Source organism: Prionailurus viverrinus, chromosome E2, assembly GCF_022837055.1.
Source record: "Prionailurus viverrinus isolate Anna chromosome E2, UM_Priviv_1.0, whole genome shotgun sequence".
Taxonomy (NCBI): Eukaryota; Metazoa; Chordata; class Mammalia; order Carnivora; family Felidae; genus Prionailurus; species Prionailurus viverrinus.
In genome coordinates this window covers 46132568-46158964 of record NC_062575.1, presented here as the reverse complement: position 1 = coordinate 46158964, position 26397 = coordinate 46132568, and the positions used below count along the sequence as shown (strand labels likewise).

General features: G+C 38.7%; 1 protein-coding gene across 1 annotated transcript in view; it reads right to left on the bottom strand.

Annotated features, from left to right (window-relative positions):
- The window catches only part of LOC125152565 (zinc finger protein 850-like), a 52899-nt gene extending 33208 nt beyond the window's left edge, over positions 1-19691 (bottom strand). Inside the window, exons 1-2 of the mRNA XM_047834645.1 lie at positions 19168-19691; positions 18222-18296 (exon numbers count right to left, since the gene is read on the bottom strand). The gene's annotated coding sequence lies outside the window, so the exon portion shown is untranslated. The remainder of the gene's footprint in view (positions 1-18221; positions 18297-19167) is intronic.
- Between the last annotated feature and the right edge of the window lie 6706 nt (positions 19692-26397).

Below are 26397 nucleotides of genomic sequence, written 5' to 3'. Positions count from 1 at the left end.
AATTTAAGAAGCAAAACAAAGAAACAAAAAAGAGACAAACAAAAAAACAGACTCTTTTTTAAAAATTATTTTTAAGAGAGAGAGAACACAAGCAGAGGAGGGGAAGAAAGAGAGAGAGGGAGACACAGAATCTGAAGCAGGCTCTAGGGGAGAGGCAGAGAGAGGGAGGGAGACCAGAATCTGAAGCAGGCTCCAGGCTATGAGTTGTCAGCACAGAGCCCAATGTGGGGCTCAAACTCACAGACCATGAGATAATAACCTGAACCAAAATCGGATGCTTAACTGACTGAGCTATCCAGGTGCCCTTGGGTTATTATTTTTAAGATATATTTTTTTGGTCAAATATTGTGGAGTGCTTCTGTGAGGGTGGTTTCAAATGAGTTCAACATTTAAATAAGTAAACTGACTGGTGAGTAAATGACTGAATATAGCAGACTGCCCTTCCTAATGTGTGTGTGGGCCTCATATAATCAATTGAAGGCCTGAATAAAACAAAAGTCTGGGTGAATAAAGGGAATTTCTCCTTTGTGACTGCTTTCTAGCTGGGCGATATATTTTCTTCCTGCATTTAGAATCAAACTGAAACATTAGCTCTTCCCAGATCTCAAGTTTGCTGGCCTTTGGACTGGAACGACACCATCAGCTCATCTGGTTCTCTAGCTTGTGGACTGTAGATCTTGGGGCTTACCGTTCTCCATTACTGCATTAAAACGATTCCTTATTATAGCTTTATGAATTTCCTATTGGTTCTGATTCCCCAGAGATTCTAATCTTCCTCCCCTTCATCCATCTATCTATCTATCTATCTATCTATCTATCCATCTATCTATAAACACACGTGTGTGTGTGTGTGTGTGTGTGTTGTTTAAGTAAGAATCATTGCACATGTACAGCACTATCTAGAGAGACTAACCTTTTTTGGCTTTTCTTAATACAACTGAAAAGAAGAGTTTGAGAACATTCAAGAAAATTATTTTCCCTAAGTGAGAATAAACTTCCACTTTTTCCATGATATCATTGGCTAATTTTATGTTTTTATATCTACCCTGTAGACTTAACTCCAAACTATTTTGGTTAAGAACATTAGCTCTGAAGTCTGACAAATCCAGCTTTCAATCCAGGTCCTAAAATCCAATTCCTAACACTTACGTCCTTGGGTAAATTATTTACCCCACTAAAACTCTATTTTCTCATCTTAGAATATTGGCAAGAAATTATCAGTTTCTAAGGTATTATATACAGACCCTTATACACAATAAAGCTCAAGAAATGGTATTTTAATTTTTCAATCATCCTTATCTTATGCTATGTGGTTATTTTGTGTAAGTCCACAAAATCATAATAAAGAGTGTTCTGTTAGACAGTCTATTCAGTGTATTGTCAGATCACCTATTACTTTTTTGCTTTTGATTCTCTATTATAATTGTATTGGAATTTCATTTTAAATTTTATTGTTTTTAAGATACAACTTTAAAAAATGATTTAATATATACATAAGTGGCAATATATGACAAGCATACCAATGTACTGAGGAAGGGAGTGCTACATTCTTGTTTTATGTTCAAAATCTACATATGATTTGAGGGGTGCCCAGGTGGCTCAGTTGGTTAAGTGTCTGACTCTTGGTTTCGGCTCAGGTCATGAGCTCATGGTTCGCAAGATCAAGCCCTGCTGTCAATGCAGAGCCTGCTTGGGATTCTCTCTCTCCCTCTCTCTGTCCCTCCCTCGCTGGTTCTCCCTCTCTCTCTCTCTCAAAATAAATAAACATTTAAAATCTACACATGATTTGAGTAATAGGCACACAAAGTCATCTGTAGGTAAGTCATCTTTCTTGGATGTCTCTAAACTCCTCTTTTCAACAGCACCAACAAGAGCTAAAAGAGGTTAATCTCTATAAATAGTGATGTATCCCTAGAGTTAAAATACATTGCTTGAAGTTGTAATGGGTCATCACTGTTGGCTTCTGTCCCAGAGACCTAGATCTATATAACTCTTTTTAAGTTTATTTACTTATTTAAGTAATCTCTACAGTCAACATGGGGCTTGAACTCACAACCCCAAGATCAAGAGTCATCTGCTGGCCAGCTGAGCCAGCCAGGCACTCCTAGATCTATATAATTCTTAGAAAGAGTTATACCAATGATGTTCATTTCTTCAGCCTGTAAGGCTCTTAAATGTCTTATCCTTCCCAAAAATCCCATCTGATCATAAAAGAATCAGTGAACAGAGATTGATCTAACTTTAAATTAGCATCATATCATGATGTTTTTTTTAGCTTTATTTTTCTTTGATCTTTCCTTTTCCGAGAAAAGCACAACCAACATAACCCAGTCTATTTCTACAATATATACTAAAGAGTCATCCTTTATTTGAAAAGAAAAAAAAGGGCAAGGTGAGTATTTAGAAAATTGTTAGAGCTTACTCTACTTTCCTTTGTATTTTCGCAAGAAAAAGTCATGTTATATATAAAGGACACCCTTCATGGACATATTTCATGGTTTCCTGGACATAGCGCTGTGTCACTGAAGGTGCTAACGGGCAATATAGTGTTTCATACATCAATTTACCTTCTCATCTCTTGGGAGACCTGGGGAGGGGATACACTTTACTAAATTCAAACCTAGAATATATTTTATACATGCCTGAATGTACAAAATTTTAAATTTTAAAAAAGAAACTGTACTTTCTCCAATTTATCTGATAAAACTAATATAGCCATGATGCCAAATAAGAAAATGCCTATATGTAAAAGAATAATTTCAGGCTGATCTAACTTATGAACATATTTACAAAAATTGAAAACAAAATTCTAGCAAACCAGATACAACAAAAAAAGATTATAACTAAGTTTATTTTAGTCAAAGAAGATAAGATTCCTCCAACATTAGAAAATATGTTAATATAGGGACACCTGGGTGGCTCAGTCAGTTGAGTGCCCGACTCAGGTCATGATCTCACAGTTCATGAGATTAAGCCCTGAGTCCTGCTCTGCAAGGACAGTGCAGAGCATGCTTAGGATTCTTTCTCTCCCTCTCTCTCTGCCCCTCCCCACTCACCTAGCACTCACTCTCAAAAAAATTAACATAAAAAAAGAAAATATATTGGGGTGCCTGGGTGGCTCAGTAGGTTAAGCATCAGACTTTGGCTCAGGTCATGATCTCATGGTTCCTGAGTTCGAGACCCACGTCAGGCTCTATGCTGACAGCCCAGAGCCTGAAGCCTTCAGAGTCTGTGTCTCCCTCTCAGTCTCTGCCACTCCCCTGCTCACACTCGGTCTCTCTCTCTCTCAAAAAAAAAACATTAGAGAAGACTTAAAAAATAAAATATGTTGGGGCGCCTGGGTGGCGCAGTCGGTTAAGCGTCCGACTTCAGCCAGGTCACGATCTCGCGGTCCGGGAGTTCGAGCCCCGCGTCGGGCTCTGGGCTGATGGCTCAGAGCCTGGAGCCTGTTTCCGATTCTGTGTCTCCCTCTCTCTCTGCCCCTCCCCCGTTCATGCTCTGTCTCTCTCTGTCCCAAAAATAAATAAACGTTGAAAAAAAAAATTAAAAAAAATAAATAAATAAAAATAAAATATGTTAATATAATTAACTACATTAACAGATTAAAAAGAAAAGGCACAATTTAATAGGCAGAAAATAATTCAATGAAATTCAACATCCAATTATTAAAAAGAAAAAAAACTTAAAAGCCTGTGAGTAGAAGGAAATTTCCTTATACAGATGAATGGTACCTATAAAATATAGGAAAGAATATACCAAATAATGAAATAGTAAGTGCAAGTCCTTAAAATTTGTAGCAAGTAAAATATATAAAGCATTGGAAAACAAGAAATGAAACTAACATTTGCAGATCTTATGACTGCCTATAAGGAAACAATGCAAAAGATTCTCTAACAGACGTTATATTTAGAAAGAGATTTTGCAGAAGTCTCAGAAATAAACCAGAAAACAAAGGCCAACTTCATCTCTACAAACCAGCAACAAAATTAGAAAAATACAGTTTATTTAGGGCATCTGACTGGTTCAGTCAGCAGGGCGTGTGACTCTTGATCTTAGAGTCATAAACTGAAGCCCCATGTTGGGTGTAGAGAAGAAAAAAAAGAAAGAAAGAAAGAAAGAAAGAAAGAAAGAAAGAGAGAGAGAAAGAAAGAAAGAAAGAAGAAAAAAAGAAAAAATACATTTTATTTATAAACAGCATCACACAAAGTACTGAGAAATGTATAATATATGGACAGAATTATAAAAGTGGACTGAGATATTAAACAATACCTAAATATATAGAATGTCATTTCTTATTAAAAAAGGAAGCATCAATTTTATAAAGCCACCAATTCTCCTAAGTAATCTATGTATTTAATGCTATTGTAACCAAAATCACAAGTTTTTCACAGACCTTTACAAGATGATTTTCTAAACTATATACAGAAGACTAAGGGGCATTCCTTAAAAATAAGTTGGAAGGACTTGCTCTATCAGATATCAAGATTTACTATCATACAATACTAACTGTAGCAGTGGCACAGAGAATAAAATAGAGAACTATGTCACAGAAGACTGAGCCAAGAATACACTCATACACAGAAACTTATGAACCTGGCACGACAACAGTGAACAAAAGATGGATTCTCCAAAAAAAAGCTGTTTAAAAAAATCAGATATCCATATACAAAGGGATAATATCTCTATCTCACACCATACATAAGTTAAAATTAACTTTAAATTTTTTTAATGTTTATTTATTCTTGAGACAGAGCATGAGTGGGGGAGAGGCAGACACAGAATCCTTAGCAGGCTCCAGGCTCTGACCTGTCAGCACAGAGCCCAATGCGGGGCTCAAACCCACAAACTGTGAGATAATGACCTAACCTGAAGTCGAACGCTTAACTGACTGAGCCACCCAGGTGCCCCTAACTTTAAAACTCTTTAAAGACTATATGCTAGTTATCAACTTATTGCCTCTCAGATCCCCAATTCATCCTTTACTGCCTACTTTGTAAATGGAGACAGATCAGGTCTATTTGAATATTTTCCTTTGTCAGCACAATGTTAAGCTTTGTCAGTAAAAGATGTTTGTTTTTAATTTTTATTTTTGAGAGAGAGAGACAGAGCGTGAGGAAAGGCAGAGAGAGAGGAGAGGCAGAGACAGAGGGAGACACAGAATCCTTAGTAGGCTCCAGGCTCTGAGCTGTCAGCACAGAGCCCAATGCGGGGCTCGAATCCACAAACTGTAAGATCATGACCTAAGCCAAAGTCAGAGATTTAACTGACTGTGCCACCCAGGCGCCCCAAAGAAAAAGATGTTAGAAAGACACTGCAAGTAGACTATTCCCTCTAGATTCTGGCGTGCTTGCCTGTCAGGCTTGTCCAGTGCCCTCGTGCAGCACATGAAGCTGCCCACGTGCCCAGCTCCTGCAAGTTGGATGGCTTTACCTGGTTCTCTCAGTGTAAGCAACTCCTCTAGCTCCCAGCTCTTAAAGCACAAGGTGGCCAATAACATCCATTAGCCAGCAGTTTTCTTTGGCAGTTTTGTAGCACATGCTCCTGGTAAGACTCCACACCCTACCCTAGAGGGCAGATTTCCAGCAAATTCCAGAGGAGGTACTTCCAACAAGTGCTGCTAGTGCAGCATCAAGGCAGGGATAGGACCTTAGAGGCAAATGAGGTATCTAGAACACAAAATTTAAGCAAACACTCACTCAGGTGCCAACCCTGCACTTCTATGACCCTGAGAATGAGTACCCCCTTACGAATGAGGCAACTAGGGTGCCAAATTTGAGGCACTCCTACTCAGGGTCATGAAAGTGTAGAGCTGATACCTGAGAATGACTGCTTCCTTAACTTTCCCCCCCTGATACCTTAGTGGCCTCACCTTAGTCCCAACCCTATACCACTGTGACTACTCTGTCATTTAGTGAACCACAAATGTGCCCTCTCCAACAAGGTCTGGATTTCAGCCCTGGGCTTCCTTGGGAACTCCATTTCAACCATTAAAGTGATGGCAGCTTTTTATATATGCTATTCATATGGTCTTTAGTGTTCTCTTTACAGATTACTAGGCAATCCTATGTTACTCCAGTCTCATTAGTTAATAATTCTTCATATTGAACTTCCCCAGTTCAAATTATTATGTGTTTCCTGTCTCTTGATGGGATCCTGACAGCAACAGAATTGCTACCTAAAGTGGTCCCAGGAGACAGGCCTGTAAAGATGGGATTTGGGGATTAGTTAGGTCATGCCTTTCAGCCATTCCTTACATCTTTGTTGCACTGAACTATTCTATCCTTTTCCAAATGTTTACTAATCCTTTGGGCTTGACTACAGATAAAGCTCCTTGTGGATAGCATTTGGGATGCTAAAAATCCATGGCATGCAGTGGGATCACAATTAATCAAGCTGTGGTTGATCGTGATAAAATGCCGACTAAAGCATATATCTTGGGAGCCATATATCTTGACCTTTATTGTAGTAATGATGACTTATAAGGGCTGTGGTGTGAAATGTGAATTCATATGAGTTCATTCCAGTGCTTACAAAGAGAAATTGACAAGATTGGGTCTGTTAACTCTGAGTTCAAGTCACACTCTTGAGAACCAGAGCACGTCCATGCAAATCCAAAGAGTCTCCATTTCTTGAAGTCACAGGGCTGATATTGCGGAAAATCAAACATAAAATTATGCAGGCTGCTGACTTATGATAATAGTTGAATTCAGTCTTGCCATATTTTTCATGTAAAAGTTAGAGGACTAATTGGTAAAAAATTTGATCCTTAGGGGCTCCTGGGTGGCTCAGCCAGTTAAGTGTCCAACCTCAGCTCAGGTCATGATCTCACTGTCCACAGTCTGTGGGTTCGAGCCCCACATCAGGCTCTGTGCTGACAGCTCAGAGCCTGGAGCCTCCTTCGGATTCTGTGTCTCCCTCTATCTGCCTCTCCCCTGCTCGTGCTCTCTCTCTCTCTCTCTCTCTCAAAAATAAATAAACATTAAAAAAAATTGTTGCTTAAATATGGAATGGGGACATCTAGTTGGGACCCAGATGAAACCGACAATCTTGAGCCCCCCCACCAAGTCTTTTGGGGACTCTCTTAACAGTGGAAGTAACTTGCAATCCAGTGTCTGGGAAAGTAGCTTTCCTCTGATTGAAAATCCTATGATAGCATCACCTGGAGCAGTAACTTAAAAGGTCATGCTCATTCTCCTCAAGATACAACAGAACCATTCTGTTGCCATTAGACCTATAACAAGGGTCCAACCTCAACATGTTCCAGGGAGACAGATTTATGCTATGAGCCAGGAGGAAATAACATACTATTAGTTTGCTAGGGCTTCCATACCAAAATACCACAGACTGGGTGGTATAAACAACAGAAATTTATTTGCTCACAATTCTGAAGATTAGAAATCCAAGCACAAGGTGTTGGAGAATTTGGCTTCTTTTGAAGCCTCTCTCCCTGGTTTGCAAATAACCACCTTCTCACTGTCCTCACATGGTCTTTCCTCTGTACATGAGCATCCCCCGTGTCTCCTTTTGTGTCTAAATTTCCCCTCATAAAAGGGTATCAGTCAGGTTGGTTTAGAGTCCCCCCTAACAGCCTCATTTTAACTTAATTATCTCTCTAAAAGACCTATCTCCAAATACAGTCACATTATAAGGTACTGGGAGTTAGTGCTTCTACATATGAATTTTGGAGGGACACAATTCAGTGCATAATATTCACTAAAACAAGGGTTCTGGGAGCAGAGTGACACGTTCCAGCTGTACCTTTCTGTGTAGTTTTAACTTTTGGAACCAAGTTAATGCTTTACCAATTCCTATAATCAAATCAGTCAGACTGAACCGATAATTTTTGAAAAGTCAAACACATACAAACAGGAACAAATAAATCTAAATGTATTTCAAATGAATAATACAACCGCACTGAAGGAGGGAATAAAAAAATGAACCCAAGTAAATTTGAACACAGTATTTTAACTATTATCCTTACTCTAAACAAAGAGAACTATAAACAAATACTGAACTACACTTAGTATTTGATATTTGTTATTGTATAGGTTAGCAGTTCCAAAACTATTTTTGTATATTCTAGAATTGAACAAATTAGTAAATATAATGAGCATGTGAGAGTCAGGTTTTTAATTATTGGAGAAGAAAGATACAAATGTGGAACAGGATAAAACTAGAATGAATACTATAGTCCTAGCAACCAGATCTTGGTTTCTACACATTCTTTACTGCAAGGAACCAGGCTCTTTAGAGAAATGGTTCAATTCTGGCTGGAGCTAAGAGAGTATCTGGATATGAGCCTATTGCAACTTGTTGTACCAGAAAGTAAGGAAAGTCTCAAAGAATCATATAGAAAGTTAAAAGGATGCAGAAGTCACCCTGAATAGGCTACTGGTGGCCAAATCCAGAACAATTAGAGTATCAGACTAAATAGTAAAAGATTATACCTCATTGAGCAAAATAAAAATCTATGAATTTATACTGACATAACAAATGAATAAGTAAGTAGTGAAGAAGGGACCACTCTTCTTTATGATAAAATGCCAATTAATTAATATAGACAAAATGATGGAAGTAAAAAAACCAAAAACCAAAACAAAACAAATAAAACAAAAAAAATCTTGAAAGCATCATAGTAATAATGGATCCAGAAAGTAATACCAATGGATGCTAGAAGTAGTATGTGAAAGTTTGTGGAAAATCATTTACACTTTTAACATATCTCCCATATGCAACATAACATTACAGAGACAACTATTACCTTTATAGTGAAAAAACATAGTAGATACTACCTTAACCAATTATCAAAGTCAACATCTCCAAATACGGGACAAGTCAACATGAGGTATCCCGATAGGATGCACTGAGAAGGATAGAATCACTTTTGTTGTATTCCTGCCATAAATTTTATAACCTGAATATAAGTATTAGGAACCATAAGACAAACCCTAACTGAGGGACATTTTACAAAATAACTTGCCTACCCTTTTCAAAAATGTCAAGGTCATGAAACACAGAGAAAGAGAAACTCTTCTAGGTAAAGAAGACTAAAAAAAGACATGATATTAAATTCAATAATTCAATGTGTGATCCTAGACTGTATCCTGGACAGTGCCTGGGGATGGAGGATGAGGGTAGGGTGAGTTGCTACAAAGAAATTAGGACTAGTGAAAAATCTTGAATATAGACTGTTAAGTAACTGTATTGCATAATTGCTAAAATTTCTTACTTTAATAAGTGTACTGTGGTTATATAAGAGAATGCTCTTGTTCTGAGGAAATAACACACTGACGTGTTTAAGAGTAAACAAGCAAACATCCACAACTTATTCTTAAATAGTTCAGGTAAAATGTGTGTATTGTGTAAGTGTGTGTGCACATGTATATAGAGAGAGAACAACTGCAAGCACATATAGGAATGATAATGTAGATAGGGCAAAATAAAACTATTGGTGAGTCTGAGTAAAGAGTACACAAGACTACTTTGTATTATTCTTGTAACTTTTCTACAAGTTTGAAATTTAATCAAAATGGAAAAGTTACCCAAAACAAGACATATTATCAATAATTCTCACGTTAAATATGAAACTAAATAGAAATACAAGATACTAGAAATGAAGTAAAAAGGAGAGCAATATAGATATAAAAAAAAACCTGGACATGGGAAAATTACAAACATAAAAATTAGTAACACTGAACGTTAAAAAATAAAATAAAACTGATCAGAATTCAATATTCTAACAAAAGAATCTCAAAAAACAGCAGGAAAGGATTAATGAAGATAAAAACAGACTACAAAAAATTTAATAAAGTATGTAAGATTCACAAAACTCAAGGCTTGCTTTTGAAAAACATGAAGACTGCTGATTAAGCATGTGTGTATACTATATGCTTTAGGTTTTCTCCCAAAACGCTGCTAAAATGACCAATGACAGTTTCATATTAATTGCTGGCAAGAGCACAGGTATGGCAGGCATTGTTGACTGCCTCCTTCAAAATCATCCCTCCTCTACTTCCTTGCTACAAGACTGGTTTTGTTTTAATTTTTGATAGCTACAGTACCCAGCAGCTCCAGAAAATGAATCATGATTTGCCTAAGTCAGTGATTAACTCTCACTGCAATCAGAATCAATTGGGTAGCTTTTTAAAAATGTTTATTTATTTTTGAGAGAGAGAGAGAGAGAGAGAGAGAGCGCACAAGCTGGGGAGGAGGCAGAGAGAGAGAGAGGGAGACACAGAATCCAAAGCAGGCTCCAGGCTCTGAGCTGTCAGCACAGAGCCGGACACAGAGCTCAAACTCACAAACTGTGAGATCATGACCTGCGCTGAAGGCAGATGCTTAACCAATTAAGCCACCCAGGCGCCCCAATTGGGTAGCTTTTAAAAAATTCCAGAGCTTGAACCCCACTGCAGACAAATTGCATCTCAGTGTTTTTGTTGTCACCTTGTATGAGCTTTTAAGTCATTAGTTCTCAACTGTGGATAGCATTCTAGAATCATCAGTGCTTTTTTTAAAATGATGATGCCTAGGCCATATCCCAGATGAATTAAAATCAGAATTGCTGTGGGTGGGACCCAGACATCAATAACCAAGGTTAAGAATAACTAGATTAAATTAAAAGAAATCATTAATCCTCTGTCCCTATTTGTTGCAAGTGCTTTTTTTTTTAATTTTTTTTTTCAACGTTTATTTATTTTTGGGACAGAGAGAGACAGAGCATGAACGGGGGAGGGGCAGAGAGAGAGGGAGACACAGAATCGGAAACAGGCTCCAGGCTCTGAGCCATCAGCCCAGAGCCCGACTCGGGGCTCGAACTCCCGGACCGCGAGATCGTGACCTGGCTGAAGTCGGACGCTTAACCGACTGCGCCACCCAGGCGCCCCTGCAAGTGCTTTTTTACACCTTATGTAGCCATAAGTAAACTAACTAGAAGTGGAGAAACAGGTTCTGTCAGAGACAGCTAGGAGTACTGTGAAGTGAACAAGCTATTGTGAAGTTTAACTTGGAAATATTTACTGAAGTTTAAAATATGTGTACTCTATTGTCCCCATAATTTTACTCTTAGTATATACCTTAGAGAATGCCTGTACATAAATATTCACTGGAATAGTGCTTGCCACAGTGATAACTATATAAAATCTAAATGTTTAAAAACCAAAGAATGATTAAACATACCACAGTACTACAAAATATGGCTTTACGTGAAGCAATTAAAGTGAGATAGTTCTATACTTATGTGAACAATTCTCCACACAGAATAATAAAGCAAATTTCAAAATAGTAACAATAATTACCAAACAACTCACACTAAGTGGAAGTTCTAAGTGAATGTGCTAAGAATCCTGTTCTAAGGATTTTACATGAACCAACTTAAACCTTGGACCAATTCTATAATGCAGTTACTTTCCACATTTTGCAGGATACACTTATAATTCTTTTCATATAGATAAACTTTTAAGTGACAAAACATTACCACATACGTGTGTCCATATATTTAAATGTATAGGATAAAGGTAAAAAGGATAAATAATTTTTAACAGTAGCTACCTTTGGGAACTTTGGATATACAACTGGGATTGAAGACTGTGGTCACATGGAACTTGAGCTCTTCCATAACATATAAATTATTTGTATAAAAAGATATATTCATTGACTATATATATAATTATTACTTAACTAAAAATAAAAGTTAAGAATTTTAGCCATTCAGGCTAAGAGGATACTTGTTTACAAAGGCAACAGTTTATAAGCAAACCACATTCAACAAAAGAGGCTTGATAAAATGGTAACACTACCAGACCATTACAACTCACGACAAAGATAAATGTGTAAAAACACGACAGCTATTCATAAGGTACTTAGGCATGATAAACATGGGTTAAAGGTCAGTGACCATAGTATGATCACATTAAAAAAAGAATTCTAAGTATTTGCTCTAACAATGTGACAGCAATCGTTAATTGGTAGGACTACAGATGACCTTTGTTTTTTTTATTTCTGCTTCTCTGCATTTTCTAAATTTGTTGTAATAATTATTTTGTAATGAAAGGAACAGAGAATACAGCTATCTTCAGAAAAAAGTGACATATTTGATTGGTATTCAAAGATTTGTAAAAGGAAATGATCTAAACATGGCATAGGTACAAGTACAGTTTTTTAAATTTTAAATTAAAAAACTTTCAAATAGAGGATACAGCCTATTTAAATAATATAACACCAAGAAGGTAATGCAAAGTAATGGAAAAGGAAATAAATTATTACTGGATAAAAGACACAGGAACAATACTGAGTAAATGAAAAATAATTGAATTTAGATCCTCAATACACAGCAAAACAAACTTAAAATGGATTAAAAGTTATATATATAAGAGAATTGAAATGCATAATCCTGGCTCTCAATGATTTACAAGGCATTTGGGGAGCAAAATTTGCCTGTAAGATCCTTCGGAGAATAAGGCTGGATACATCATGCTCCCGGATTTTAAAGTACTGTATATGATTGTTTTGATATAGGAATCAAAAAAGTATGGTATTGGCATAAAAACAGACACACAGATCAATGGAACAGAATACAGACCCAGAAATAAACCTATGCACCAGAAACCCAAAAATAAACTATGGTCAAAAAGTTTACAACATAGGATCCAAATATATACAAAAAGGAAAGGACAGTCTCTTTAATAAATGGTGTTGGAAAAACTAGACAGCCACATGGAAAGAGTGAAACTAGATTATTATCTTAACACCATATAAAAATTAATTCAAAATTATTTTACTGGAATGTAAAACCTGAAACCATAAAACTCCTAGAAGAAAACAGAGGCTGTTAGCTCCTTGACATTGGTCTTAGGTATTATTTTTTGGATATAACCCCATAAGCAAAGGCATCAAAAGCAAAAATAAACAAGTGGACGGGCACCTGGGTGGCTCAGGTTAAGGGTCTGACTCTTGATTTCAGCTCAGGTCATAATCTCACAGTTCGTGGGGTCAAACCCCATGTCAGGCTCTGCAATGAGCATGGAGCTTGCTTGGGATTCTCTCTGCCTCTGCCTCTCCCCCATTCGCGCATGAGAGTGCACACACACACACACACTCTCTCTCTCTAAATATTTTTTAAAAGTGGACTATATCAAACAAAAAAAATCTTCTGAATAGTAAAGGAAATAAAAAGGGGAGAATAAAAAGGGGAGAAAATATTTGCAAATCATACATCTGACAAGGGTATATGATAATATCCAAAATATATAAAGAAAGTATAACTCAATAGCAAAGAACCTATTTTATTTTAAAAATGGGAAGAGAATCTGAATAGACATTTCTCCAAAGAAGACATACAGATGGCCAACAGGTACATGAAATGATACTCAACATCACTAACCATCAGGGAAATGCAAATCAAAACTACAGTGAGATATCATCTCACAATTGTTAGCATGGCTATTATCAAAAAGACAAGGAATAACATGTTGAGGAAGATACGGAGAAAAGGGAAGGAACACTTACTTATACACTATTGGTAGGAATGTAAATTGGTGTAGCCACTACAGAAAACAGTAAGGACTCAAAAAATTAAAAACAGAATTCCCATATGAACCAGCAATTCCACTTCTGAGTATCCAAAGAAAATGAAAACACTAATTCAGAAAGACATATGAGACCATGTTCACTGCAGCATTGTTTACAATAGCCAAGATAGTTTACAATCTGAGTGACCCATGATGGATGAATAAAGAGATTTTATATTATTATTGGGTCATAAAAATGAGTGAAATCTTGCCATCTATGACAACATGGATGGACCTCAAGGTCATCATCCTAAGTGAAGTAAGTCAGACAAAATAAATACCATATACTTTCCCTTACATGTGGAATTTATTTTTTTTAATGTTTGTTTATTTTTGAGAGTGTGTGAGTGGGGGAGGGGCAGGGGGGCACGGACAGAGGATCAGAAGCAGGCTCCATGCTGACAGCTGAGAGCCTGATGTGGGGCTCGAACTCATGAACTGGGAGATTACGACCTGAGTCAAAGTCAGACACTTAACTGACTGACCCACCCAGGCACCCCCTCACTTACATATGGAATCTGAATAAAGGCCAACCTTGTAGACACAGAAAATAGTTGATAGTTGCCAGAGACCAGGGGTGGGGGATGTGAAATGGGAAAAAGGGGCTCAAGAGGTACAAACTTCCAGTTGTAAAAGAAAGAAGTCATGGGCGGTTAATAATATTGTATTGCATATTTAAAAGCTGCTAGTGGCGTAAATCTTAAAACTCTTCATCACAGGAAAAAATTATGTATGGTGATGATATTAACTAGACTTACTATGAGGTCATTTCAAGATATATACAAATACCAATACACTACGTTGTACATCTGAAACTAATATAATGTTACATGTCAATTATACCTCAATTTAAAATAAAAGATCCTTTGGGAACCACCAAAAGGCCTTTAGTTAAGGACTTTAAACTGTAATTGATATAAAGTTCCCAAGAATGAGAAATAGAGAAATGGAGCTAACATTTACCGAACTTCTGATGTGTACCAAGTGTTCCACACATATCTGATTTCATTCTCGACACTGAGTGAGAATGAGAGCCTCTCATTTGCAGGTTAAACAGTTCACAGGTGGTGCAGCTGAGATCAGAAGCTACATCTGATACCAGAGCCCATACTTTTTACACCGTGTTATTGAGAGAATAGCATAGGTAAAATAATCTGAGATATGGTGTTTCTTTCTTTTCCTGAAGGAGCCAATATTTAAACTAAACAGTTAGTGAGAACAGATGGCAAAGATGAAGAGGCAGAAACTACCTGACAAAGGATAGTGGAGGGTAGTGGGAAGAGGTAAGGGCAGTTATAAAACATAATATGAAGAGAACAGTAAAAGTACCATACAAAACAGAATTGATTGGACCAAAATGTTATTAAAATAAAAATATTAGACAGTAAGCATCTATCTGTATCTAAGTCTATACCTACTTTTTTTAAGATTTTATTTTTAAGTAATTTCCACACTCAACGTGGGCTCAAACTCATAGCTCTGAGATCAAGAGTTGCATGCTCCACTGACTGAGCCAGCCAGGCGCCCCCTTCCTAATTTTTATATCCCTACTTCCTTTCTCTCTCTTTTTTTAATGTTTTTATTTATTTTTAAGAGACAGAGCGCAAGCACGAGTGGGGGAGGGACATAGACAGACAGGGAGACACAGAATCTGAAGCAAGTGGAGCCTTCAGGATCTACAGGATCTGAAGCAGGCTCCAGGCTCTGAGCTGGCAGCACAGAGCCCAACGCCAAGGGTCGAACCAGTGAACCGTGAAATCATGACCTGAGCCGAAGTCAGATGCTTAACCGACTGAGCCACATAGATGACCCAATGTCCCCAGTTTCAAAAATGTATTTGAGGAGACTAAGAATTAAAGAAAAAAAAATGTTTTAATAACATACAAAGGTCATAGGTAATAGGTACTCAATATCAAAAACCCAGGCTAAAATTATTACTAGGATTGATCATTATTTGAAGTGCTCAGATTCCTGGCACTCAATGCAAAAAGGAAATACTATAGAATGGATTATGTGATTCCTAATTGCCTGGGAATATTTACAGGAGATAAGCAAGACCTTGTTGAGAAATAATAAGAAGACCTAAGTCAATTGAGAGGCTTGTATTATTAGAAGATTCCCCAAATTTCTTTTTTTTTTTCAAGATTTTAAAAAATGTCTTGGGGTGCCTGGGTGCCTCAGTCAGTTAAGCATCCAACTTTGGCTCAAGTCATGATCTCATGGGTTATGGGTTTGAGCCCTGCATTGGGCTCTGTGCTGACAACACAGAGCCTGGAGACAGCTTCAGATTCTGTGTCTCCCTCTCTCTGTGCCCCTCCCTTGCTCGCTCACTCTCCTTCAAAAATAAACATTAAAAAACTTAAAATGTCTTTTATTTATTTTAAGAGAGAGGGAGAGAGAGGGCAGAGAGAGGGGAGAGAGAGAATCTCAAGCAGGCTCCACACTGTCAGTGCAGAGCTGAATGGGGGGTGCAATCTCACAAACCATGAGATCATGACCTGAGCCGAAATCAAGAGTTGGACATTTAACCGACTGAGCCATCCAGTCACCCCAAGATTCCCCAAATTTCTATTTATACAATTATAGATACAATGCAATTCAATCTAAATCACAAAAGATGCCTGAGTGCAACCAAGCTATTTCAAAAATTTATATGGAAATGCATAAGAACACAAACAGCCAAGACACTCTTGAGGAACAAAAGAGGACTTGCTCTAAATATTATAAAGTTACAGCGAATAAGATAGCATGATATTGCTGCAAGGAGAGAAAAATAGAGCAATGGAACAGAATATAATCTCCCAAAATACATGTAGACATAGGTGGTCACTTGATTTTTTTTTACTAAAATGGTATTGTCAATCAGTGTAGAAAGATGAACTTTTCAATAAATGATACTGGAACAACTGGATACCCACATGGGGAATAAAATGAAATTAAATCACTACCTACAGGAATCAATTCCAGGTAGTGTACAGACCTACATGTTAAAACGAACAGCTAGAAAGCTTCTAGAAGAGAACATGAGAAAATCTTCATTACCTCTACGTAGCAGAAAATTTCTTAAACAAGAACTAACTACGAAAAAAGATTCCTTACATTTAAATCCAGAACCTCTATATTCATCAAAAGGCACCAGAACCTCTATATTCATCAAAAGGCACCAGAATGAAAAACTAAGCCAGAGCAGAAGAAAATATTTAGTCACTATTATACAGAAGATATATACACATATATATATCAATTGCTATAATCAGAGAAAAACAACCCAATTAAAATTTGGCAAAACATTTGAACAAGCATTTTACAAAAAAGGATGCCCAGGTGGGCAAGAATTGGTGTTACATTTCATTGATAATAAAGGAACTATCAATTAAATGTGATAACATTAGACAACCACCAAACTGTCAAAAATTTAAAAGTATGATGATGCCAAGGGCTGGCATGGATGTGGAGCAAAAGGAACCTTTGTGAACTGCTGATATAAGTAAAACACTTGCACAGTATCTTTAGAGAACAGTTTGACATTGTCTAGTAAAACTGAAGATGTACAATTTCTATCCCTCAGCAACTTAACCACAATTTTAGTATATATGCTAAAGAAATGCAAACACATGTGTACCAAAATATGTGCACAAAATACTAGTGGTCACAATGCTTGTTATGACCAAAAACTGGAAGTCAAATATCCATGAAAAACAGAAAGGATAAATAGTAAATTGTAGTAAATTGTGATGTTATCATACAAGATAATATATATATATAGCAATGGAAAAAATTAACTGTAGTTACAGGAAACATGAATGAAGCTCACATTTTTTTATTAAAAAAACACAAAAGAATGTCTACTCATACAAAGAGAGAAAATAGACATAAACTAAACCTATATGATTTTGGAATGCATACATAGGTACTAAAATTCTAATGTAAGGCAAAGAAAACATCACAGTGGTTATCACCAGAGGAGCACAGTTATTTGTGATTGTGGAGGGGTACATCAGAGGTTTCTTTAGAGATAGTTGTATTTTATTTCTTAGGTACTCCCTACATGAGTCTTTACAATTATATATTAAACAATACAAATAAGTAGGATATGCTATTTCTGTATCTAATTTAAGAGCAAAAAAAATAAGCCAGAGGCATTCAAAAAAAAATACACACTTCTAAAAATGTTTCAAATATTAAATCATGTGGGAAAAAACTTAAATTTAATTTTATGTAAAAAATGTAGGCCATAATGGTAAATGCTGAATGAATTCAATTTTTAAAAATCACATTTTATATATGTACATAAAACATAGTGGGGAGAAAATACAAAAAAGTAAGCATTGGTTTTTAACTGGGAATGGACATTTTCTTCAAAAGATGTACTTCTGAAATTGTTTAAAATAATCATATTTTACTTTTACAAGTAGGAGGAAACAGTATTTTTTTTTAAGACAGCACAAAGGAAAATTAAACCATTTGACAACTTAGTAAGAGAAAATCAGGTGTGTGAGGGGTTAGGGTGTGCAGTCACTCACATTTTATCAAAGGGGAAATTCCAGGGATCAAGTCACCTGATGGACAAGAATTTTCAAGAGGAGGAAAGCAAGTCAAGTCCTGACAAAGAAAAGGGGATTCCAGGGAAAAAGGGGAAACAACACAACAAACTACCTTGCAGGAGCCTTGTGGATTTTCAACAGCCATTCTTTCCTCCACTCTGGAAGCGTCTGTGCAAGCAAAGCAGAGCTGGGGAAAAAGAAAGAAGTCAGGAAACACCAGGCTCTTCTGGGAGTCCAGGTCAGCCAACCACCCGTCACCTATACATGTAGGTCAGGCAAGGCTAGGGTGCCTGTTCAACACCAGCATCAAGACAAGAGCAGGGTGACTGTAGTTCTGGGCAGAATCTGTCCCTGAGCTCACAGAGGTCTCCTGGGAACAGAGCGCTGGAGTCACAAAGGCACACAAAGGCGCCCCACAACTACAGTGCTATACGGACACATATTCCCACAAACTCACTCACGCCACGAGGACACAGGCACCCCAAACCTAAACACAACTGGCTGCACATGGTCACACGAGCATACACACTGCAGGAACAGACACAGTCACAATCGCAGTCATAGGCACCCCACACTCTCACATTCCGACTGCCACACTTCATGGGGACACAGTGACAATAACGAATTCACACGCACCCTACACTAATAATATCACAAATACACACACCTTGGGTAAACACAATCACCGATCTCACAGTTAAGGCATCCCATACCCACAGTTCAGCAAATGGTCATAAACACACACACACACACACACACACACACACACACACACACACACACAAGAAGACACCCAGTTTTACAAACGCGGTCAAAGAACGCTACACGCGCAAACACCCGGTCACACAATTACCTCATTACACATGAACAATCATAACCGCAAATCAAGCCCCCCTTCCCCGCCCTCACAGTTCCGTACACGCTCACACTGGCACACAGTCACATTCAGACACACACCCTCCTCACAATCTCCCCCTCTCAGTTGGCTCCCCACACACCCTGCACAGGCCAGAGGTTCCAGACACGCCGGCCCAATCCCGGGCTCCGGGCCACCTCACCTACGCCTCCTTCGGTACAGGTAGTACCTCTCTACTCTACTTGGAACAAGTCGAACGCAGGAGCTCCCGCAGCGCCCTGGGGCCGTTTGCTCCAACCCGCCAGAAGATCCCGCCCACTGCTCAGGAGACGGTCCAGTTCTCGCGGGAGGGAGCACTGAGCCTAGAGGCCTCTGGGAGATGTAGTACGAATGCGACAGGTTTCTGGAAAGCTGTCGCCTGGATATCCCAATTTCCCCGAGGCGTGGAGCTAGCCAAAACGGACCTAGCCAAAACGGCCTTCCCGCTGAGCCGCTCTCCGGGGGCTTCCGCGAGCGTCAGCTAAGGACTCCGTCGACCAAACTGTAGACAGGCTCCTGTGAGCACTCCTGTTGACCATGGCTGGTCCTTGATCTGCAGACCCTAGTTCAGCAAGAATCCCCCTGCCCTTGATACTTAACCACGCTCCTCTTAGTAATCTTTTATCCACTGACTCCCTCATGCTGTGCATTGGATATAAATCCCTGCTATGTTATATACTGACTTGAGTTCAATATCTCTCTCTCTATTGCAACAATCGTTCATAGAATCTTCCTTACCTGTTTAACTTGTCTGGTGCAATTTTTCGTTGACACAGCCCTCAGAGCGGCTCTCTCCAGCTTTGGTAGTTCACCTGTAAAATACTAGGTCCTACAGGCATCCTTCTCAGGCATCCTGGGAATCCCAGTCCTGGCCTTCGCCAATGGCCAGATGGACCAGGCCAAGCTGCCTAAGGTGCCTCCTCTAGAAGCTGGCCACAGTTAAGTGCCCTGATGGTGCTCAGAATTCTGCTTTGCCCTGAGTACCAAGATGTTCTTGAGGCAGACTGCTTCGGAACTTGTCGGGGAGCCAGGAGAACGAACCTGAATGTGGACGGGAGCATCTGTGACCAAACCAGCCTGGGGAGTTTGAAAGGGAGAAATCTTCAAGCCCAGTTATGTATTTGAAGGTAGGCAAAGAAAGTGTGAGACAGCGGTGAGATTACATGTGTGACTGGTTGGAGGAGGATAGTTGAGTGTAAGAGAAACTGCATGTGAGTAAAATTGGTGAGTGTGAACAGAGTGGTGGGATCAAGACTATGTGTGACTTCGTGAGGCTAGAAGGTCATATCATGGGCGTGTGAGGTTGGAATAATTGTGTGCATGTGGTGGGGCAAGATTGTGTGTGGATCTGTGGGTAAGTGTATGAGTATTTGTGTGATCACCTAAATATGGGTCATCTCAGCATGGGTGGCTGAGATGGTGGAGGAATCTGAATCCTGCAAGCCTCATTTCCTGTTCAAACTAATAATAAGGGCATGTCTTCCTGGAGTTTCAATTTTAAGAGGGAAAAGCTACATAATTTATATAATAAATAACTTGCAGCATTCTTATATAAACACTTAGGATTCCAAACATTTGTTCTGGAACAGAATAACAAATCAGTATGACATTTTAAACAAGGTACATTTTGCTATAGGGGTACCTGTTTTGTCCACAATCTTGCCCCCAGACATTTACTCTTCTCTGTTCTTTGGGAGTCATTGGTAGAGTAAACACTCAGAGACGTGATTGTTCAATTCAAACAGGAGCATCAGCCACAACTTAAAGATGTTCAGATGGGGGCACCTAGGTGGCTCAGTGGGTTAAGCGTCTGACTCTTGATTTCAGCTCAGGTCATGATCTCATGGTTCATGAGATCAAGCCCTGTGTCTTGCTCTATGCTGACAGCATGGAGCCTGCTTGGGATTCTCTCTCTGCCTTTATCTCTCTCTCAAAATAAATCAATAAACATAAAAAAATAATTGATGTTCAGAGGAATCTGTACAGCAATGTGATGCTGGAGAACTAGAGCAACACAGCCATATTAGGCGTGGATAGCTCTCTGTATAATCCAATTTCTGAAAGTAAAGTGCTGTCTCTTTTCCATTTATGAAATACTTAGAACCTTTACACGGCATAGTAGATTCAGCTTTGAGATGCAAGCTTCAAATATTCTCAACCCTCTGCTATATCATTGTATATGCTCAACCTTTAAGGTAAAATGTTATTTCTTTCGTTCCTCTTTATATGGTAACGTCCTGAAAGGCCCAGGCTCAGTCTGAGTTTGGGGATGGTGCTTGAATTAAAGTCTTGGGTCATTTTCCTATATATGGACTATCATATCACCAAACTGAATGAAATCTTTAAGTTGGAACAAGAAGAGAGGCCATGGGTGGTGAATAGAGGAAAGGTAAAGGAGGTTGTGTCCAAGAGAGTGAGTGGAATAAGGCAGAACATAGATGTTTAGTGAGAGAGCTGACGGCCCTGAAATGTTTTTCAGGATTTCCTTCATAGGCCTTACTCTCCTTGAGTTTCAGTTGACATGAACCCTTCTGTCCTCATTGTTCCTCTATCAGTGCCCTCTTTTATTTAAGTAATCCTAGAGGACCATATTCTGTTCATTTTCAGAGTCTACATATGCACTCAGCCCTTCATAAATCTGCAGTCTTTAGAAACTATTATTGTTGCACACTGCAGTTTCTTTTTATTACATTCTGCTTTCTATCTTTCCATTGCTAAAAGCTTCAGGGTTATACTTTACATCTGCATTTCACAGTCCTATTTCAGCAACCTTCATCACCTCTCAAAGCTACTAGCTTAGGAACTTAGTAACTTTCCTCCTGGCTCTCCTTTCTGTCAACTTTTTTTTTTTCACAATTGTTTTTATTTTATTTTTATTTTTTTAATGTTTTTTATTTTTGAAAGAGGGAGAGAGTGAGCATGAGCAGGGGAGGGGCTGAGAAAGAGGGAGACACAGAATCTGAAACAGGCTCCAGGCTCTGAGCTATCATTACGGAGCCCCACATGGGGCTTGAACCCACAAACCATGAGATTATGACCTGAGCTGAGGTCAGACTCCTAAGCGACTGAGCAACCAAGGTGCCCCGTTTCACAGTTGTTTTTAAAGGAATCATCTCATTGATCTTAAAAATGTAAACAAGGTTATAGTGAAAAAAAAAGAAGTCTCCCTTTCACTATTTCTCTTCTCTACATGTATCTACTGTGGCTAGTTTCTTATGTAAACTACTTTGAGTAATTCTATGACTATACCAACATATCTATGTATATAAGGCCCCTTATCTTTATTTTTCACAAATTTTAATATAAAGCATCTTATTTTTTACTATTATTTCTTAGGAGACATCCCATATTAATACATATTCCTTGTTCTTACGGTGGCATAGTATTTTGTGGTGGGGGAAATGTCATACTTTCATACCATTTTTTAATTTTTTTAACATTTATTTATTATTGAGAGACACAGAGACATAGAGCATGAGCCGGGGAGAGGGAGAGAGAGGGAGAGACACAGAATCTGAAGTAGGCTCCAGGCTCCGAGCTGTCAGCACAGAGCCCAACGCAGGGCTCAAACTCCCAAACTGTGAGATCATGACCTGAGCCGAAGCTGGTCGCCTAACCAACTGAGCCACCCAGGTGCCCCTGTGTTGTTGTTTTTTTTTTAAGTTTTATTTATTTAGGTAATCTCTACACCCAATGCAGGGCTCAAACTCACAACCCCAAGATCAAGAGTTGTGTGCTCTTCTGACTGAGCCAGTCAGGAACCCTGGGAATTGTCCTTTTAAATAGAATAGTTAGGAGAAGCCTAAAAAGAAAATATTTGAGCAAAACCAAAAAGAAGAAGCAGTGGCATTTAAAGGTATTTAGACAAAGTGAATTATAAACAGAGAAAACACCAAAATAGAAATGCCATAGGTTGGCTACAAGCCTGGTATATTCAAAAGCAGCAAGTTGGTCATAGTGACAAAGTGAAGAATAGTAGATGAGAAGAAGGAGCTAATGAGGGGACCAATTATGGAAGGTCTTAGCATTGTAAGAACTTTGCTTATTTTTCTCAGTGAGATGTGAAGGCAATGTTGGCTCTGCACAGAGGAGTGACATGATCTGACTTGCATTTAAAAGAGATCACTTGGGGGTGGGGGTGGGGTACCAGGGTGGCTCAGTCATTAAGTGTCTGACTCTTAATTTTGGCTCAGGTGATGATCTCACGGTTCATGAGTTCAAGTCTCGCATCAGGCTCTTCACTGACAATGAGCAGCCTGCTTGGGATTCTCTCTCTCTCCTTCTCTCTCTGCCCCTCCTGAGCTCTCTCTCAAAGTAAATTGATAAGCTTAAAAAATAAAAATAAAATAAAAGAGATCACTCGGTGCATGGCTGATTCAGTCAGAAAACTGTGCAACTCTTGATCTTGGGGTAGTGAGTTCAAGCCCCACATGGGGTATAGAGATTACTTAAATAGCTAAAACTTTAAAAACAGAGAGATAGACCAGGGTGCTGATTAGAGAATACAGTGTAGGGGAACCAAAAAAAAAAAAAAAAAAAAAAAAAAAAAGGAAGCAGGGAAACTAGCTAATGAGCTGTTGGAATAATCCAGGTAAGAGATGATGGTAACTTGGTCTTGGGTGATTGCACTGGTAGTCATGAGAGGAGTTGGATTTCAGATATATTTTGAAGATAGAGCTGAAAGAATCAGGTAACAGATTTGATGTTGGAAATGAAAGATAAGAACCTAGGCTCATGCGAGTATTTTCAGCTTGAGTAACTGAAAACCAGAATTGTTATTTACTGAAATAAAACTATGGAATGAGCAAATTTTGAGGGGTAGATGAAGAATTTTGTCTTTGCTCTCCTAAACCACTGAGTCCATGTTAAAGAGAAACATTTATTTGTTGTCAGTATCTAGATGTCATTTATAACAGTAAGAGGATGAGGGGTGCCTGGGTGGCTCAGTCTGTTAAACCTCTGACTCCTGATATTGGCTCAGGTCATGATCTCATGGTTCATGAGTGCGAGCCCCAACATTGGGCTCTCTGCTGTCAGTGCAGAGCCAGCTTCAGATGCTCTGTCTCCCTCTGTCTCTGCCTTCCCCACTCATACGTATGTGCATGTGTGCGCTCTCTCTCAAAAATAAATTAAAAAAAATAATAGTGGGAGGATGAGAATTCTAAGGAAATCTATTAGGGTAAGAATAAACATAGTAACAGATTGCAGTGGGTTAAATTGTGGCCCCCAGAGATATGTCCATATCCTAACCCCGAGACATGTGAATGTGACCTTACTTAGTAAAAGTAATTTTCTTTTCAGGCATAATTAAGAATCTCTAGGTGCGTTCATTCTAGATAATCTGGGTGTGACCTAAATCCAATGACAAGTGTCTTTATAATAGAAGATGAAAAGACATACAAGAGAAGGCCATGTGAAGACAGAGTATAGATTGAAGTTACACGGCAACAAGCTAAGGATACCTGAGTCTAGTTAGGATTTTTTTTTTTAATCTCTTGGGAATATCTTGATTTTTTTTTTTTTCCTTGTATTTTCATATGCCTTTTAATTTTTGTTGTTTTGAAAGTCAGACATTTTGTTTAGGACACTGGTGTGCAGAAAAGTCTTAGCATAGCAGACCTGAGAATTCTTATCCCTGGAAATGTCTGCTTGCACAGTTGGCCCTTGGCTTGCACCTAGAACTTAGATTTCCAGAGGGGATTCACACTATCCTATTTGACAAAAATGGCTCACTATGCCTGTTTGTGTAAATCATATAATTTGTTAAATATCTGCTTTCCTTCTGAAATTCTAGTATGTGCCTGGCAGAGGCTCCCTATGTGACCAGCACACAATAAAAACTCTAGGTACTGAGTCTCTAGTGAACTTCCCTGGTTGGCAACATTTCACATGTGTTGTCAAAACTTGTTGCAGGGGAAATTAATGTCCTCTTTGATTTCACTTGGAAAGGATCCTTGGAAACATGTGCTGGTTTTTCCTGGACTTTGTTCCATGCACCTTTTCTCTGCTAATTTCCCTTTGTATTGTTTCACTGTGAGTTCCTCTAGTGAATCGTTCAACCTTGGACAGAGTGTTGATCTTGGGGTCCCATGACACAACAGTAATGAGGAAAATAATTTTCACCCTGAGTGGGCATACATTTTCTTCTGCAAAGTCTTTAGTGTAGAGTTTTGAGTTAATTCAGTTAGGATTTTAAGAACTAAGCAAGATAAATTCATACGATATGTGCTTATGTAAGTTTTAAAGATAGATAACTGACAAGCCAAGATATTTGTGGGGTCCCCTGATTCGATGGGAGCCACCAAATGTGGGGTGACAAGATCTGGTAGAAGCTGACAATGGGGATGGTGAAAGAATTCATCCAAGGCAGAACAAAGGAGATAGAAGTTTATCGAATAGACCGCAAGAAAGCAGTGGGCACAAAGGCAAAGCAGAGACTGTCTGCAGTGCGGCAGGGGTGGGAAGCTGTAGTTAATTAAAGAGGGGAAGTGAGGAGGTGTGGTAACTAACTATGGCTTCCCACCCCTTAATTTTCCTTTTATGGTCCCCGTGTCCTGATGTAAGTAACCCATTGGTCAGCTGGGGCTTATGGATATTTTGAGGTGGGTCACCTAAAGAGCATGTTTATATTCTGCCAGGGGGTTACTATGGGCCCTTCTACCTTACTCAGGTTTCCATTGTTAAAGTTAATTGCCCAAAAGCAGCCTTCACAATATTATTACCCCACCAGCCAGGCAGGATAGTTAGTGATCAGCTGGGGCCTGGGGATCAGAAATATTATATGCATAGGCTGTTTCTTCTTGAGATACCAAATATACTCTTCATTACTATTGAGTTACACTGAACATACACATTCTATGCACTTGTCTTCAGGTCTTTCCTATTTCACAATAAAAATATTTTAAAGGCAATTATTTTTAAAGGTTGAATTTGAAAGTACTGAAAAAAGTCACTCCATCAGAAAGTTTAGACATACTGTCCATCTACATAATGAGCACAGAGAAAGGGAAGCAAATTTTAAAAGCCAGCAAGTATTAACTTCAGGGAAAAAAAAGGCTAAGACATGAACAACATTTACAAAATACTAATGTAAGCTTGAATATTAATTTAAACCAAACTCTCTAAGGGTAACTGGAGGATGGGAATAAGGTATTTGAGGATGTAAGGGATACTACACCTCATTAAAGAAGCAGCTCCCATGACTTCGCAGATAGGGGACCCTCCTGGGGCCGGGCCCCTTCATCCTACCCCCAGGTCGAGCCTTGTGGGATAAGAGATATCCACCACACCTGGCCAATGCTCAGACGGAGATAGTAAGGACTCGCTGGTCACCGAACCATTCTGTCACACCATATCTATCAGATGCCCAGATAAAGAACTCAACCTGCAAAGA